This window comes from Helicoverpa armigera, chromosome 27 (genome assembly GCF_030705265.1).
Source record: "Helicoverpa armigera isolate CAAS_96S chromosome 27, ASM3070526v1, whole genome shotgun sequence".
NCBI classification, from domain to species: Eukaryota; Metazoa; Arthropoda; class Insecta; order Lepidoptera; family Noctuidae; genus Helicoverpa; species Helicoverpa armigera.
This window is the reverse complement of record NC_087146.1, coordinates 1,328,295-1,342,857: the sequence shown is the minus strand read 5'-3', so window position 1 is coordinate 1,342,857 and position 14,563 is coordinate 1,328,295. Positions and strand designations below refer to the sequence as shown.

General features: G+C 36.1%; 1 protein-coding gene across 3 annotated transcripts in view; it reads right to left on the bottom strand.

Annotated features, from left to right (window-relative positions):
- Positions 1 to 14,287, bottom strand: part of LOC110383154 (uncharacterized) — a 37,293-nt gene extending 23,006 nt beyond the window's left edge. For 2 of the 3 annotated variants that reach the window (XM_049845382.2, XM_049845393.2), the window contains exon 1: positions 14,096 to 14,287. The gene's annotated coding sequence lies outside the window, so the exon portion shown is untranslated. Of the gene's footprint in view, positions 1 to 13,619; positions 13,911 to 14,095 lie in introns of those variants that run through there. The other variant, XM_049845390.2, reaches the window with a different exon arrangement.
- Between the last annotated feature and the right edge of the window lie 276 nt (positions 14,288 to 14,563).

Below are 14,563 nucleotides of genomic sequence, written 5' to 3'. Positions count from 1 at the left end.
ATTCGATCACGTAGAGAAAAGGACGTATTCACGTAAGGTTCGATGACCTAAATATGACTATCCCCAAACAAAATTCCACCAAAATCCCATCAACAGTTTTCCCCAAAAAACACACACAAAATACAGTTACACAAAAATTTTGTAACACCAGTTATTTCTTGCATAAGTTTGAACCAAAAAAAACTTATATGCGATGCTAATTCTCACGTCTCGGCTTCCCCTAACGCGAAACATTTTGACTTTATAAATAAAATTAAGGTTAAATTCAAGTCTGTCTAGATTTAAATAATCAGGTTCAAATTGTTACACGTGTTATGTACAGGCTGATGCTTTTTGGGTAAAAAATATATTTGTGTTATAATAGTTTAGGATGTTTTGTTAAAATGCTTTTATTAGGTCGACCTGCATGATTATGTAATGGAATCTGAGGTTACTATTATTTTAAATTATAATTCAGCTGTGGGCTTCGCAAAAATATTAATTCATATGTACTTTAAAATGTGACGATTCCCTCTTTCTAAAGGTTAAAATACTGATTAAAAAATCTATCACATAAAAAACTGTTTGGTATTTTTTGTATTTGTATAGGTAGTGAACGGTAGTGTAGATATGAGATAAGAGATTAACCACATCCTTCATTTTCCCAGATTGTGGACATACCCGAGTTTATAACCTGAAAGGAACTCTACTCTAAGTTCCCAAATATAGTGGCCTATTATAAACCACATCAAATTTCAACACAATTGCTCCAGCAGTTTAACAGTGAAAGTGACATAAACAAACAAGTAACATGATACCAATTCATTCATGTTATTTCTAGTGCAATCTTGTATTCTTAGTTTTTATTAATAATAATTAAGGTTAAATCCAACACGAATCAAATGTTCAGGTTCAAATACTTACACGTGCTATATACAGATTGTTGTTTTTTGGACGCCAATTTGGGTATGTCAAAATAGTTTAAGTTTTATGTAAAATTATTTAATTCATTTTATTTTCAGTAGTAAGTGTACATAATATGTATATTACACATGTTTAAGTAATAAATATTAACAACTTCCCTGCCCCATGAGTCATATGTGATACACACCGATTGTTTAACTATTGTGTCTACATTATGGACAGTGAAGTGAAATTTGTGAGTAAAAAAAAATTGTTAAGTTAACCTTGTTGTATCAGGAAAGGAACTACTTCATTCTCCCGGCTATGAAATCTATAAAAGCATAACATTGATCAGAATTGGTCCAGCAGTTTAACAGTGAAAGTGATATAAACAAACAAGTAACATGATACCAATTCATTCAATCTTGTATTCTTAGTTTTTATTAATAATAATTAAGGTTAAGTCCAACACGATAGATTTAAATGTTCAGGTTCAAATACTTACACGTGCTATATACAGGCTGATGTTTTTTTGTTAACTTAACAAGTTATTTTTGCGTCGTTTTCAATGGATTTACGTCAGAATAGTTAGGAAGTTGGCTTTTTTATGGTTTTTTCTTTAATCTGTGAATTAATTTAACTGGCTTACTCATCGCGCAGTTTTTTTGTTGTTAAATATTTTTTTACGATGTTTTGGACATCATTGAATAACGGTTAAGGAACGTCGTGACATTAAATAATTATTTATTGCTCATCTATGCTAATATAATAAAAAAGGGATCATTTTTTGTTTATTTGTTTGTATCTCCGAAACTACTAAACAGATTTGAAAATTTCTAAACCCGAGTAATATAGGCTATATTCTATCCCGGTACGGACAGTAGTTCCCACTAGACACGAGTGTATCCACGGCTAGTCTATCTACAATATGTAAAATAAATAAAAATGAATCGCAAAATGTGTTGGTAAGCGCATAACTCAACAACGCCTGGACCAATTTGGCTAATTCTTTTGTTGTGTTTGTTATTGTCAGGAGAAGGTTCTTATGAAAAAAAAAATAGGGTAAAGTAGAGAAGTCAGTTGACGGGAGCGAAGCCGAGGGCAAAAGCTAGTGTAAAATAAATAACAATCCCTATATCCCTTGGTCATGCCTTCACGTGTGAACGGCTGGATTGATTTAGCTGAAAATTAGAGGGGAGGGGTAGCTTAAATCCGAGAGAAAGACATAGTTGTTGCCACCATCCAGCTACGGGAAGTAGTTATCTTGGAATTGTCACAGGAATACAGCTATAGCTTTAGTTAATAAAAACATCTAGAACGTTCTCACAGAAAGAAGGTTAAGTTTTGTAACGCATAACAATGTAATAGGAGTCAGTTAGACATTTGAGACGCAAATACTGAAATTGATACAAATTGGCATTGAAGAATATGCGATCTACACATTCCTTGTTGTTATTAATGTTTTAAATGTTATATAGTTATGTATGTATGTATGTTTAACGAAGTTTTTAATCTTCAGGACTACATGACTAAAAAAAGGAAAAAGTAAAAAAAAAGAAAAATAAATAAATATATGATGGATATAATTTGTGTGACTTATTTATATAATTGTTTTGTAACATAGAGCAATCTACTTTTGTTATTAAGCCGAAGGGTTTTTTCAGGAACCGACTTAACAAATTTATATCAGTGTTTATTTATCGAGGAAGGCTATAGAGTAGATCCGGGTGTAGAAAGAAGTTTCTATAGGACGCTGGCAAAAGGTAGTGACAATTGTTAGTTACTGATTAAGCAGCTAAAAAATATACTCTGCCAACCTACCTAAAAATGATTTTTATATAAATAACAGCAGCCTGTAGTTGTAATTACTAGTTTATTATCAGATAATGTAAGACAAGGCAAGTTTTTTCTCAAAGATAGTGACACGTTGAAAACACAACAATTTTCCACTGTTCTTTGTAAATGATAGCCAAAACAATAGCAGTTTTAAATATAAAAGTGTATTTTCAACACAAAGAAAATAATATATAAAATAGAAGATTTGAAGATCTACTGAATAGATGTATTTTTTTTTTCCAAAAGACCTCATCATCATCTGCCTAGCCTTTTCCCAGTTACGTTGGGGTCGGCTTCCAGTGTAATCGGATGCAGCTGAGTACCTTGCTTTACAAGGAGCGACTGCCTATCTATTCTGGCTTCTAACTACCCGTAACGACTGCCAAGGATGTTCAAATGACAGCCGGGACCCACCAGCTTATCGTGCCTTCCAGAACACGGAAGAACTCGCTATGACTAGATGGTCACGCATCCAATGCGTCACTTAACTTTATGATCGAACAATCTGAGTGGTTTTGACTCAGCCACGAGCTCTATATTTTCTTTCCAAAAGTAAGACAAGTTATTTGTTACTGTTATAAGCCTATAGGTATCTTATTTGGATACGAAAACTTCCGGACTCGATAGAAACTGTGAGAAACAGTTAGTCTTGTCAAACAAAACAAACTATTAGATACAAGGTTAACATAACTTTCAATGTGTGAAAGATGTTTCGTAATCGGTCCAGTAGTTCCGGAGTTTATACCTTAAAAATAAACTAATCAATTTTTATTTCTTTATTTGAGCAATAAGATTCATCAAAATGATGCATTCGATATCTTATCAGGAAGATTTTTTAATCGATAATCACATAAAATTCGGTACATTTAGAAGCAATAATAATGGCGTCCAAGGCCGATTTCGGCCATGGCCGTTCTCATATAAGGAGTTCAGCCAGCTGCGCAGGACATATTATAGTGCACAAGCATTTGTGCAGACACAGGTGCACTCACTATTCCTTCACTCTCATAGCGCGATGGGACGGCAATCCGACACGACCGGAAGGAGATCAGGCGCAGGACCGACATTAACGTGCTCTCCGATGTACGGGTGTATCAATCACCAACTTGCAAGACTACGGGCTGCTTTGTAAGTGTATACAATCCGTTTATGTGTCCCGGGAATCGAACCCAAGACCTCAGTCATAGCAGTCACGCTTGCGACCACTAGACCAACGAGGCAGTCGAAGCATTAGGACACTCCAGACCGCGTACATGGTGACACTCACACATAATATTATTTTATTCGTAACATGTTTGGACTTTAAAAGAGACTATGACCCTTGAGTTTGTTTCGGCGTTTCTTCTCAGGGATCAGTCAGTTAGGAAATCGTGACTCCAGCGTTCTAAAAATGACGTGTAAAAGTGATGTAATGTCCAACTTGCAAAATAAACGATTTCATTTCATTATAGTACACAAGCATTTGCTTGGACACAGGTGCACTCACTATTCCTTCACTCATAGTGCGATGAAGAACTTCATTATCATCATCATTATCATCCCAGCCATAGGACGTCCACTGCTGAACATAGGCCTCCCCCTTAGACCTCCACAGATACCTGTTGGAGGCGACCTGCATCCAGCATCTTCCTGCGACCTTTATAAGGTCGTCTGTCCACCTTGTTGGTGGACGTCCTACGCTGCGCTTGCTAGTCCGTGGTCTCCACTCCAGCACTTTTCGACCCCACTGCCACTTCAACTTGAAGAACTTACTTCAACACAATAGTTACTTCAATATAAGCTATCCAAGGTTGCTTTAGGAAATGATCGCGACAAAAAAAAATAATTCCAAAAACGGTTAACCTCCAAAAAGTCGGGCAACGCCACGTGCAAAACAACTATGCAAATAATAAATATCAGTAGGAATAAATAAATAAATTATCATGTTATTTGCGTTAATAATTAATAATAATACGGTTTATTTGAATGGTTAATGTCGTTAAATCTTTTCGCGAGTTACCTTGTGCTGACTGGGGTTTACACGTGCTATGTACAGCATGTTGTATTTTTGGTGGGTTTTTTAACTAACTGCAGAAATTAGGGTTATGGTTTGTTGTGCTTATATATTTGTTTATTATGTCATTCATCTTGATATTTTTAAGACTGTATTGCAGTGAAAGTATATGAATAAATTAATTACTTCCGCTTTTTAAAACCACTTCCTTAAAATTAGGTTCTTTATTTGATTCTGTATCTTTTTTACGCGATTACTCGAAGTCGCAATGACTGATTTAGAAAAAAACGGTATATTTCCGAAGTGGTCTTATTGCCAGGCACAAGGTCACGGTCGGATAATAAAATGACCTTGAGAAATCGAGGTCAACTTGCAAGAACTGTAGACATATCGGATTTCAAGTATATGTTTGAAGACATTACATAACAGTGAAGGTTTAGAGATGACCTGATGATGGAGACGAGAGAGTCGAGGGAACTCTTCAACGGTATGTAGCAACTACCTCGTGTTTGGGCTTATATTATTTGTATTGACGAGATCGTTATATTGAGATGGGTATTGATGGCCATAGCAAGATCGATATTGGAGATGAGGTACAGCATTGAGAACTTCTTTTTTCTGCGAAGAGTACTTTTATTAAAAATAAATAGGAATTGTAATCTATAAGTACTTCTATACTAACTACCAACTAACTTGTTTGTTTGTACATAAAGGCTGTGAAACTATTGAACCGATTTGAATTGTTTTTTCACTGTTGTAAAGCCCGAGTAACATAGACTATATTTTATCCCGGAACGGGCAGTAAATCCCACGGGACGCGGGTGAAACCACGGGAAACATTTAGTTACAAATAAATATGATAAGAAAGTGAAATAATTAGTTTAATTATAACATATTTTTACGCCTATTCGTGTTTATGAGATTCTAATGACATGGAAATGGTATATTTCCTGATATCGTTATGTCATTGACAAATGGCTACAAAATCCGGATCAGTAAATAATATTAATTACTTCATTTTGAAAACTGGTTTCTCTCAAAATCAGGCCTTTTGGACAATGACTATGTTCGTAGAAGCTGCGGGATTATTCGCGTGAGTTACCGCGGCGCTGGTACATAAAGGGCTTAAGAAGGAACATGGTGGGTTTTAGTCAGTAATAAAATATATATGTATAAGAAATATTCTCAAAAGTGTAATTGAAATAAAAAAACTAGTTTTTTTCGATGGCTAAAAGGTTTCAAAGCCAACAGCGCACAAATAAATAAACATGGCACTTTAAATTCAGGTCGTGATTTTTGGGGTCCCGTACCCAACTGATAAAACAGTACAATTTTTCGCATCGTGTGTCATCTTACATCATACAACAAACGAGAATTTTTTTACTCAACTTTAATGATTGTACGGAATCCTTTGTGAACAAGTCCCACGCGTACTTGACCAGTTTTTATAGAGATAGCCTTATTTAATTTCGTATGACGTCAAATAACGGATAACAAGACGTATTTAACGGTACCTAATTTAATACATTATTTTTACTAGTTTAATTAAGATGATGATGTCCTCATAGCCGATTATCGGCAGCTGTTAAGGAGATCAGCCAACTGCGCAGGACATATTATAGTGCACAAGCATTTGCGCAGACACAGGTGCACTCACTATTCCTTCACTCTCATAGCGCGATGGGACGACAATCCGACACGACTGGAGAGAGATCAGGCGCAGGATCGACATTAACGTGCTCTCCGATGCACGGGTGAATCAATCACCAACTTCCAGATTACGGACTGCTTAGTGGAAGTTCATAAAACCACTATAGCAACGAGGCAGTCTTTGGTTCTCAAAGTAAAGCAAACATATTCAAAATGGCGACATTACCATGTTCTTATTAATAGCTCGGCACAGACATCGTGGTTATTCAGCCTAATTGAAGAGGTTAACACTGATATGTGTGTCATGTAGCTGAACTACTTCGTTTTAGAGGTACCTCGAAGTATATTGAACAATATAACACGAATTTTGAGTAATAATTAATTTTAACGTGCAAAACGTTTTTTTTTTACTTTTTTATATGACATAAAACATGATATGCTGCGGAAAAATTAAGTAGATTAATTCAAACACAAATAATTAATATACTTTTGGTTATCTTTGACCATTTCAACCCGTGATCAAATATTTAAACGCACGGTGCTTAAAAGGCCTTCATCATTAATCACCATATCTATTTGTTAAAACTGCAAGAAAATCAATGCAGTACTTTCTGATTTAACCACAGACAGACAGACAAACAGTTAAGACTGATACAACTGTAGTTTTCAAACGATTTGAGTTCTAACTGCCCACGTAAAACGGAACGCGTGCACTAAAGGATGCTGCATCTTACAATTTGATTGAAGAACTAAACTGGACTGGGTAAGCGAATTAGCATTTACGTATTGTATTGACGTCATACGTTAAATTGTTGGTTCAGTCTAACAGTTAGGAGTTAGGAGCACCTGCATGAAAAATATCTATTAATTGGTCAGTTAACTAGATAAAAACCGACCAAGTGCGAGTCGCACTCGCGCACTAAGGGTTGTGCGTTCCGTACCATTATTTATAAAACCGCATCTACCTGTTGCCGGTAAAAATATCACATTTGTTGTATGGGAGCCCCCCAAAATATTTGTCTTATTCTAGTTTTCAGTATTTGTTGTTATAGCGACAACAAAAATACATAATCTGTGAAAATTTCAACTCTCTAGCTATCATGTTTCATGAGATACAGCCTGGTGACAGACGTACGGACGGACGGACAGAGGAGCGAAAACAATAGGGTCCCGTTTTACCCTTTGGGTACGGAACCCTAAAAAGCTAATAGCTAAGTAACAGCCGCACGGGTTCATCTACCTATACTAATATTATAAAGCTGAAGAAATTGAATGCGCTCATCGCTGACTGATAACATTTGAGAATATCGTTCAGTGTTAGATAGCCCATTTATCGAGGAAGGCTATAGGCTACTTTTTATCCCGGTTCGTGCAGAGGTTGCCACGGGATGCGGGTGCAACCAAGTTAAACAATCCTTGGTATCGGTCCGAAGATATGTGACCATCTTGTCATGACGAGTTCTTCCATGTTTCGGAAGGCATGCCAAATTGGTGGATCCCGGCTGTCATTTGAACATCATTGGCAGTCGTTACTGGTAGTCAGTAGCCAGTAAGGCTGAGAATCAGTCTTACTATAGAGGTGTTGGGTTGATCAGGTAACTGGGTTGAGGAGGGCAGTTAGGCAGTCGCTCCATGTGGCACACTGGTACTCAGCTGCATACAGTTAGTTAGACTGGAAGCCGACCCCAACATAGTTAGGGAAAAGATCCCGATGAATTGAGAACTTAGTCAGTTTTGGATAGTCGGTTAAAAAGCTATGCAGAGATAAGAGTGAAGGAAAACAATGTGGGGAAACTTAAGTTTGAAAGGGAAAATCCGTCAAGATCAATGTTTTTCCTATCTATCTATATGACGTCTTTACTTTAATTTAATCAGTGGGACAAAGCGCTGATCCGGAGATAATAGAAATGATGATAATCGGGTAAACTGAATCTTTAGTGTCATCAAACATCACATTATAGAGGTATTTATATTATAAACGTGAAAGTTGGGTGGCTATGTTTGTTACTCACGCGAAAACTGCTCAACGGATTTTCATGAAACTTGGCAGCAATGTAGCTGAATATTGGAATAAGATATGGGCTTATTTGTTTTTGGGTCTGGTAAGTAGTTATCTTGGGAAACGAGTGAAATTGCGGGCGGAAAGTAGTGCAGTAGATTATGTCAAGCTGTGCAAGAATTACATTAAATACTTCTTTCGCGGTGTTCTCCCTGGCAGTTTTTTTATTTAATTTATGATTGGAATATTTTAAAACGACAGACTGCTCGTCCTGCTGACATACTCGTTAGTTCTATTTAGAAAAAAATATTGAATGATTAGATTTAGCTATGTTTACCTAAAACTGGCAGAATGCTAGACGCCAGGACAGGTTTCCTGAAGACGTTTACCTTCACCTTTACATTGTTAAGCTGGAAAATCGAGACAATTCTCGCCAATGAGGGTTTTCTAAAATGGCAATCCACGAGGTGGCAGCACCGAGTCGTCAGGTCCAATAACTGTCAAAGTGCTTATCTTTACTATGAATAGTGAACGATTTTAGTGTTTTTTTTTATTTTATAATTAAAGCACTGCATTATTGTTTTACTATTGCGGTTGAGTAAATAAAAAAAACTAAATCATATTGTGTTAACAAATTTTTCAACAAGCTTTTCCTTAGTACCAGTGACTTTTGCACCTTCTCTCTTAGCTCAATTTTTAGTTCGGAAACCTTATTCTGACCGTAGTCCATAATAAAATCAATAACACTTCCAATATAACAGAATTTCAATAAACAATAAGTTCGGCACCTACAATTCCATACTATTTGACAGCTGTTTGGACCAGACGCATACGTGGCGCCACCCGGTGGCAGAAAAAAATTCAAAAACCCTCATTCAATGACGATCCACAACTGAATTCCAAGTACAAGTACGCCTCTATCACCCTCTGATACTTTAAGTAGGTTTCTGCGGGATTGGAGCAAAGTTCCGTGACGACAAAAAGTTTGACGAGAATTCTGCCATGCTAGCATTCCTTTGTGCTTGGTAGGATGGCTACCAACGAGGTGGTCTGATGATACGTAGATCTGTAGGCGCTTCCAAACAGACTTTTAAAATCAATGGAACATAAGTTCAGTAGTGGACGCCCTATGGTTGAGGTGATGATGATTCTTGTGCCAATCAGCCACTTTATTGTCCTATCGGACAGCACAGGCCTCTTTATATGCAGAGACGGGCTTAAAGCACCACGTGCACCCATAGGGGCGATTGATTTGGCAAATCTACGAGTGCAAGTGTGCGAGCTTTCATATTTATAAAGTAAAGAATGCTAAAATTCGAAGCGTTCAGCCCTTGGGATTAGACGTCCACATTTAAAGAGCTGTCCAAGGTTTGAAGGAAGTCTTTAGGACATACGATACATATTATACAGATGGATAGCACTGGACGCAAACAACCTTTGATCAGAACTGCGGCTTTTGCTTATCCAAGAGAACACCAAGAAAGTTTTTACGCGTACCTATCATATTATGCAAAAAATGTATGAAATATGAATAAAGCTGTTTTCGTACCCTGGGGTACAAAGTTTAACTTTTTAAGTCAGATTTAACTCATATGATTCTCTAAAGATATGTGTCATTAGCTAGTAATAGAGCTTTTTAAGGATCTTACAAATGCAGGAAATATAGTATAAGTTTTTTGTATTATTGTATAGGTCACAGATTACGGAAATTTGGAAAACCTTGGCAAGCATGTGAGTGAGCATACATTTATTTGTTTTTATCGACTTATCAAGGGTATCGGGTTGCTCGGGTAACTGGGTTGAGAAGGTCCGATAGGCAGTCGCTACATATAAAACATGGTACACAGCTGCATCTAGTTAGACTGGAAGCCGACCACAACATAGTTGGGAAAAGGCTAGGCAGATGATTTTTGATTCGACTTTCAAAAAATAAATATGATAGGGTCGATCAAAAAAGTGACTTACGTCAGATTTCCCATTCCCGTGTCATTGACCGGACGAAATCACGGGAAAAAGCTAGTAGGTAATATTGTTTACTTACATGGTTTCCATATTCCCACATCTTTCACTAATATAGGTTCAGTAATATTACCACAACGCAAACAGACAAGAAAAAACTTCCTAACTCAGGAACTACTGGTCCGATTTGAAAAATTCTTTCAGTGTTAGAAAACCCATTTATCAAGGAAGGCTATAGGCTACTTTTTATATCAATACGCGAAGTAATTTCTTCAGAACACGAGTGAAACCGACGACAGGAGTTAGATATAATAAATATAAGTCGTCACAGTAGCAAGTTGTAGTTACAAACTATGTTTTGTAAGCTGAGTAAATACAGACAATTTAGTTATTAATTCCTAGTGTACCTACTACTTATTTAGTTTTATTTTTGCATATAAATTAACTATGAATACCTGTTAGTTTATGCTAAACTGCATTTTGGGCGGAGCGTGTAACGGGGCGGAGTATACCTATTATATACTTGTTTTTCTTTATCTAAATTACTTATTATAGAGAGGATTTGTTTTTTTGTACTCTAAAGGCGTCTAAAGGAAAATACTGAATGAATTTGAAAAATTTATCACTATTGGTACACTGCACTATTTGGTGACGTAGGCTATATTTTATCCGGGTACGGGAAGAAGTTCCCTCGATTAATCATCATCATCAATCAACCAATGGGCTATGAGAGTGAAGGAATAGTGAGTGCACCTGTGTCTGCGCAAATGCTCGTGCACTATAATATGTCCTGCGCAGCTGGCTGATCTCCTTATATGAGAACTGCGGCCGTTTGGAAGCGACTATTGCTTAAATCTGAGTTCAGACCCGGCGTTCCCTCTGTATCCGAGCGTCATATATTTGAGCATACGTGCCGATTCCTGTCTCCCAGCGCTTTCACAATATGTGTACGTGTAACAGCATTTGAAGTGCTTTCCGAAGCACGCAGCGTATTTAAGGACCCAGTAGACCAAAGAGTTACCGCGGCCCTGGTGCATAAAAGGAAAAAAATGGGTTCTGGTCACTAAGAGTCTGACACTCCCCCACCGCTGCTAACCCATCGGAAAAAAGGGACGTAGCAGAGAAGGTTTTAAAACCAGCAATAGAATTTCGTTTATGAAAACATGTCGTCTCCGCCCACTCAATAGTTCTCCCTTGTGCGGGGAAAATATAACGCCTGTTACAAAACTTCTTTGCTCCGCTCCGTTTTGGTGCAGTGTCTTCCCCAAGTCCAAAGGTACGTTTTAAATGCTAACTGCTGACTGCAACTGCCGACCGCACATGCCGCGACTGCATGAAGCCGGCCGCAGCTGCACTACAGGTTTGTATGTATTTACATGAAACCGTTTTGGATCGAAGCGGCAGCAGCACGTGCAGTCGCCCTTAACTATCGACTGATTTCATACAGTCGCTGCAAGAGCGGTCGACAGTTGCCTTCAAAACGCACCTTAATGGATATCGCTTAGATATTTAGTCATATTATTATAAAAAAAAGTGGTTTTGTCACTCCGTAGGTAGTTACCAGTTATATCAAGATGCATTTTATCGATATCGGTCGACTTCTAACTGACCTCAAAATGCTGGCTAATATTGGTGCCTAAACTAAGCTTACAACTCTATTTTAGATTGACTAAAAATATTAATTTTATTTCTGTTCATTTAATATTGGTTAATAGACGTTTTTCCGCGGTTTCACCCGCGTCCTGTAGGGACTACTGCCGGTACCGGGATAAAATATAGCCTATGTTACTCGGGAAGGGTGTAGCTTTCCAACAGTAAAACAAATTTTTAAATTCGATTCAGTAGTGTCGGAGCCTGTACTCCCACAAAAATAAAAAATGTTTCCTCTTCATTATATTAGTTTAGATTGTCTGAAAATCGCGCGTTCATCAATTGACATAGGGCACCCATCCATTTATTGACCGCGAGATTGCAGCTTAACCTCTCAGGTAAAACAATCAAGATATATTTTTTCCCAAAATAGGTATGTATGATGAAAAACTTGTCGTACGTGCGCACTTAACGCGTGCAGTAGCAATTTTTACAATCCAAGATTAAAAAGTTACATAAACTAAGTATAATCATAGATAATTACAATACAAAAACAGTTTTAACAAGATAAAGTAATTGATAGTTATCTATAAGATAATACTGAGGTATATTTTAAATATTTCCAATCATTGTTACATGGTTAGATTAAGAATTAACTATTTCAAAAGATAAATAACGGTTATCACTTATCAGTTATAGATTGTCAAAATGACCAGTAGACTTTGTTTTTTTACTTAAAGAATAGTCAAAAACAGTTTAGATTGATAGAAAAATAAAAGTTGTAATCAAAATTGATGGCTACTGACTACCCAAACCTATCTATTATAAATAATTCCCCATTGGTTTATGTTGTTAAAAAAAGGTAAACCATAACAGGATTTTTTACAAAGATACATTTTAAAAAACTTAACTACTGCATGAAAAAAAGATTCAATTGATTTTTTGGCAATCATTATTGTATTAACACGAAATTTTTGTCACATTTCAGTTTTACGGTGAGTTTTTATATAAAAAGTTCTATAAAAAGATTCTTAACCTTTTTTTAAGTACACTAAAACTGAGTATAAGGTCCCTAAAGTATAAAAAATGCAATAATTTTATCAATATTGCGCCCAATTTTGCAAGCCACCATTAAAACAATATTTGCATAGATAAGATAACTAAAGATTATTTATAGGTCTAATAAACTGTAGGCTTTAAAAATATTCTGTATATATCAATGTTCTATTCTAAATAACAATTATTAACAAGCTTATTAGAAATAATACAGTTTGTTTCATCATTTGCCTATCCTCCCAACTACGTTGGGGTCGGCTTCCAGTCTAACAAGATGCAGCTGAGTACCAGAATTTGTTTCGTTTCCCGGAACACTAATCTATCAATTATTATTTAAAAACTGTAAGCTCATCAAAAGGCTTATTCAAGTTAAAAGAAAACCTTAATATTTAATGATTTGACCAAATTCTGATTCAAAATAATAATGGAGTAAAAAAAGGTTGCATTGGGTTGTTTACAAGGGCAGCTATTTATGTCTTAAATTATTCAGCATTGTTGTTCCAGTTTAACCAGATAAATATAAATAACATACTAGCATATTATTTATAAATGCACTTCAAGAAAACAATTGCTCATTTAGATAAATTAATTGTAAATAAACAATTAAATATTTAGCTTGCATTATGTAAAAAAAATATAAACACTGTAACTTACCTCTTAAAAATCCTTGCATATTTTTTTTCGCACTAAATATGCGTTATGGTATTTCGCGTTCAGCCAACAAATATACTTTTTCGCACAATTATTAAAACCACAATCACTGATTAATATAACAATGATAATAAACTTTGCATATAGTTAACATGTATTATATCAAGCAGTTTACGCCCAATCAAGGGTTTAAATATGAAATTTGTACTAATATAGATAAAGAAACAATTACGTTTGATAAGTAACGATTACAGTTAGGCGTTTTAATGCTATACACCGAAAAACGAATGTGGGCGACCGTCCTCCCGCTAATGTATGCGCCGTCGAGCGAATAGTAATAAAATTATACACGGCATAGCGTCGAATTACGCGTCTCCCGCTTTTAGTTAAAAGGTTAACAGCCAATTGACTACGGTTTTTTTTAATCAGTTAAAAATACAGGCACTAGCATTATAATAAGGAGCTCGTGTTGTACTCACCGTCGCTAGCGGGTCGCATTCCACCTTTCCCGATATGCGTGGGTTCTCATTTTCATCTTGTTCACGTAATACCACTTTACGAATATCTAATATTTTGGTATCAAAATGCAAGGAGGTATAAAAAAACTAGGATGACCACTGTTACATTACAACTGTCAAAACTGAACTTCATTCGGGTACTTGTGCCAAGTGCCATAGACAAGGTTATGTTTTATAAATAGAATTTTAGAATTTTAGTTGCGCTACTCGATAACAGATGGCGCTAGCAGGATTTATATGTATGTTCTGCTAGTGGAAATTTTGATTTAGATTTTTCTTTGAGATTTAAGTATTGCGAAAAAATATGTTGTTTTAATTGCTACGCTTTTCACCTCATTTTAAACTTAAAGATATTGTAGTGTATATCAAACCAGTAAAATAAAACTCATAAAATCTTTGAGGTAAGTAGTTAAGTAGCCAAATAAGGTA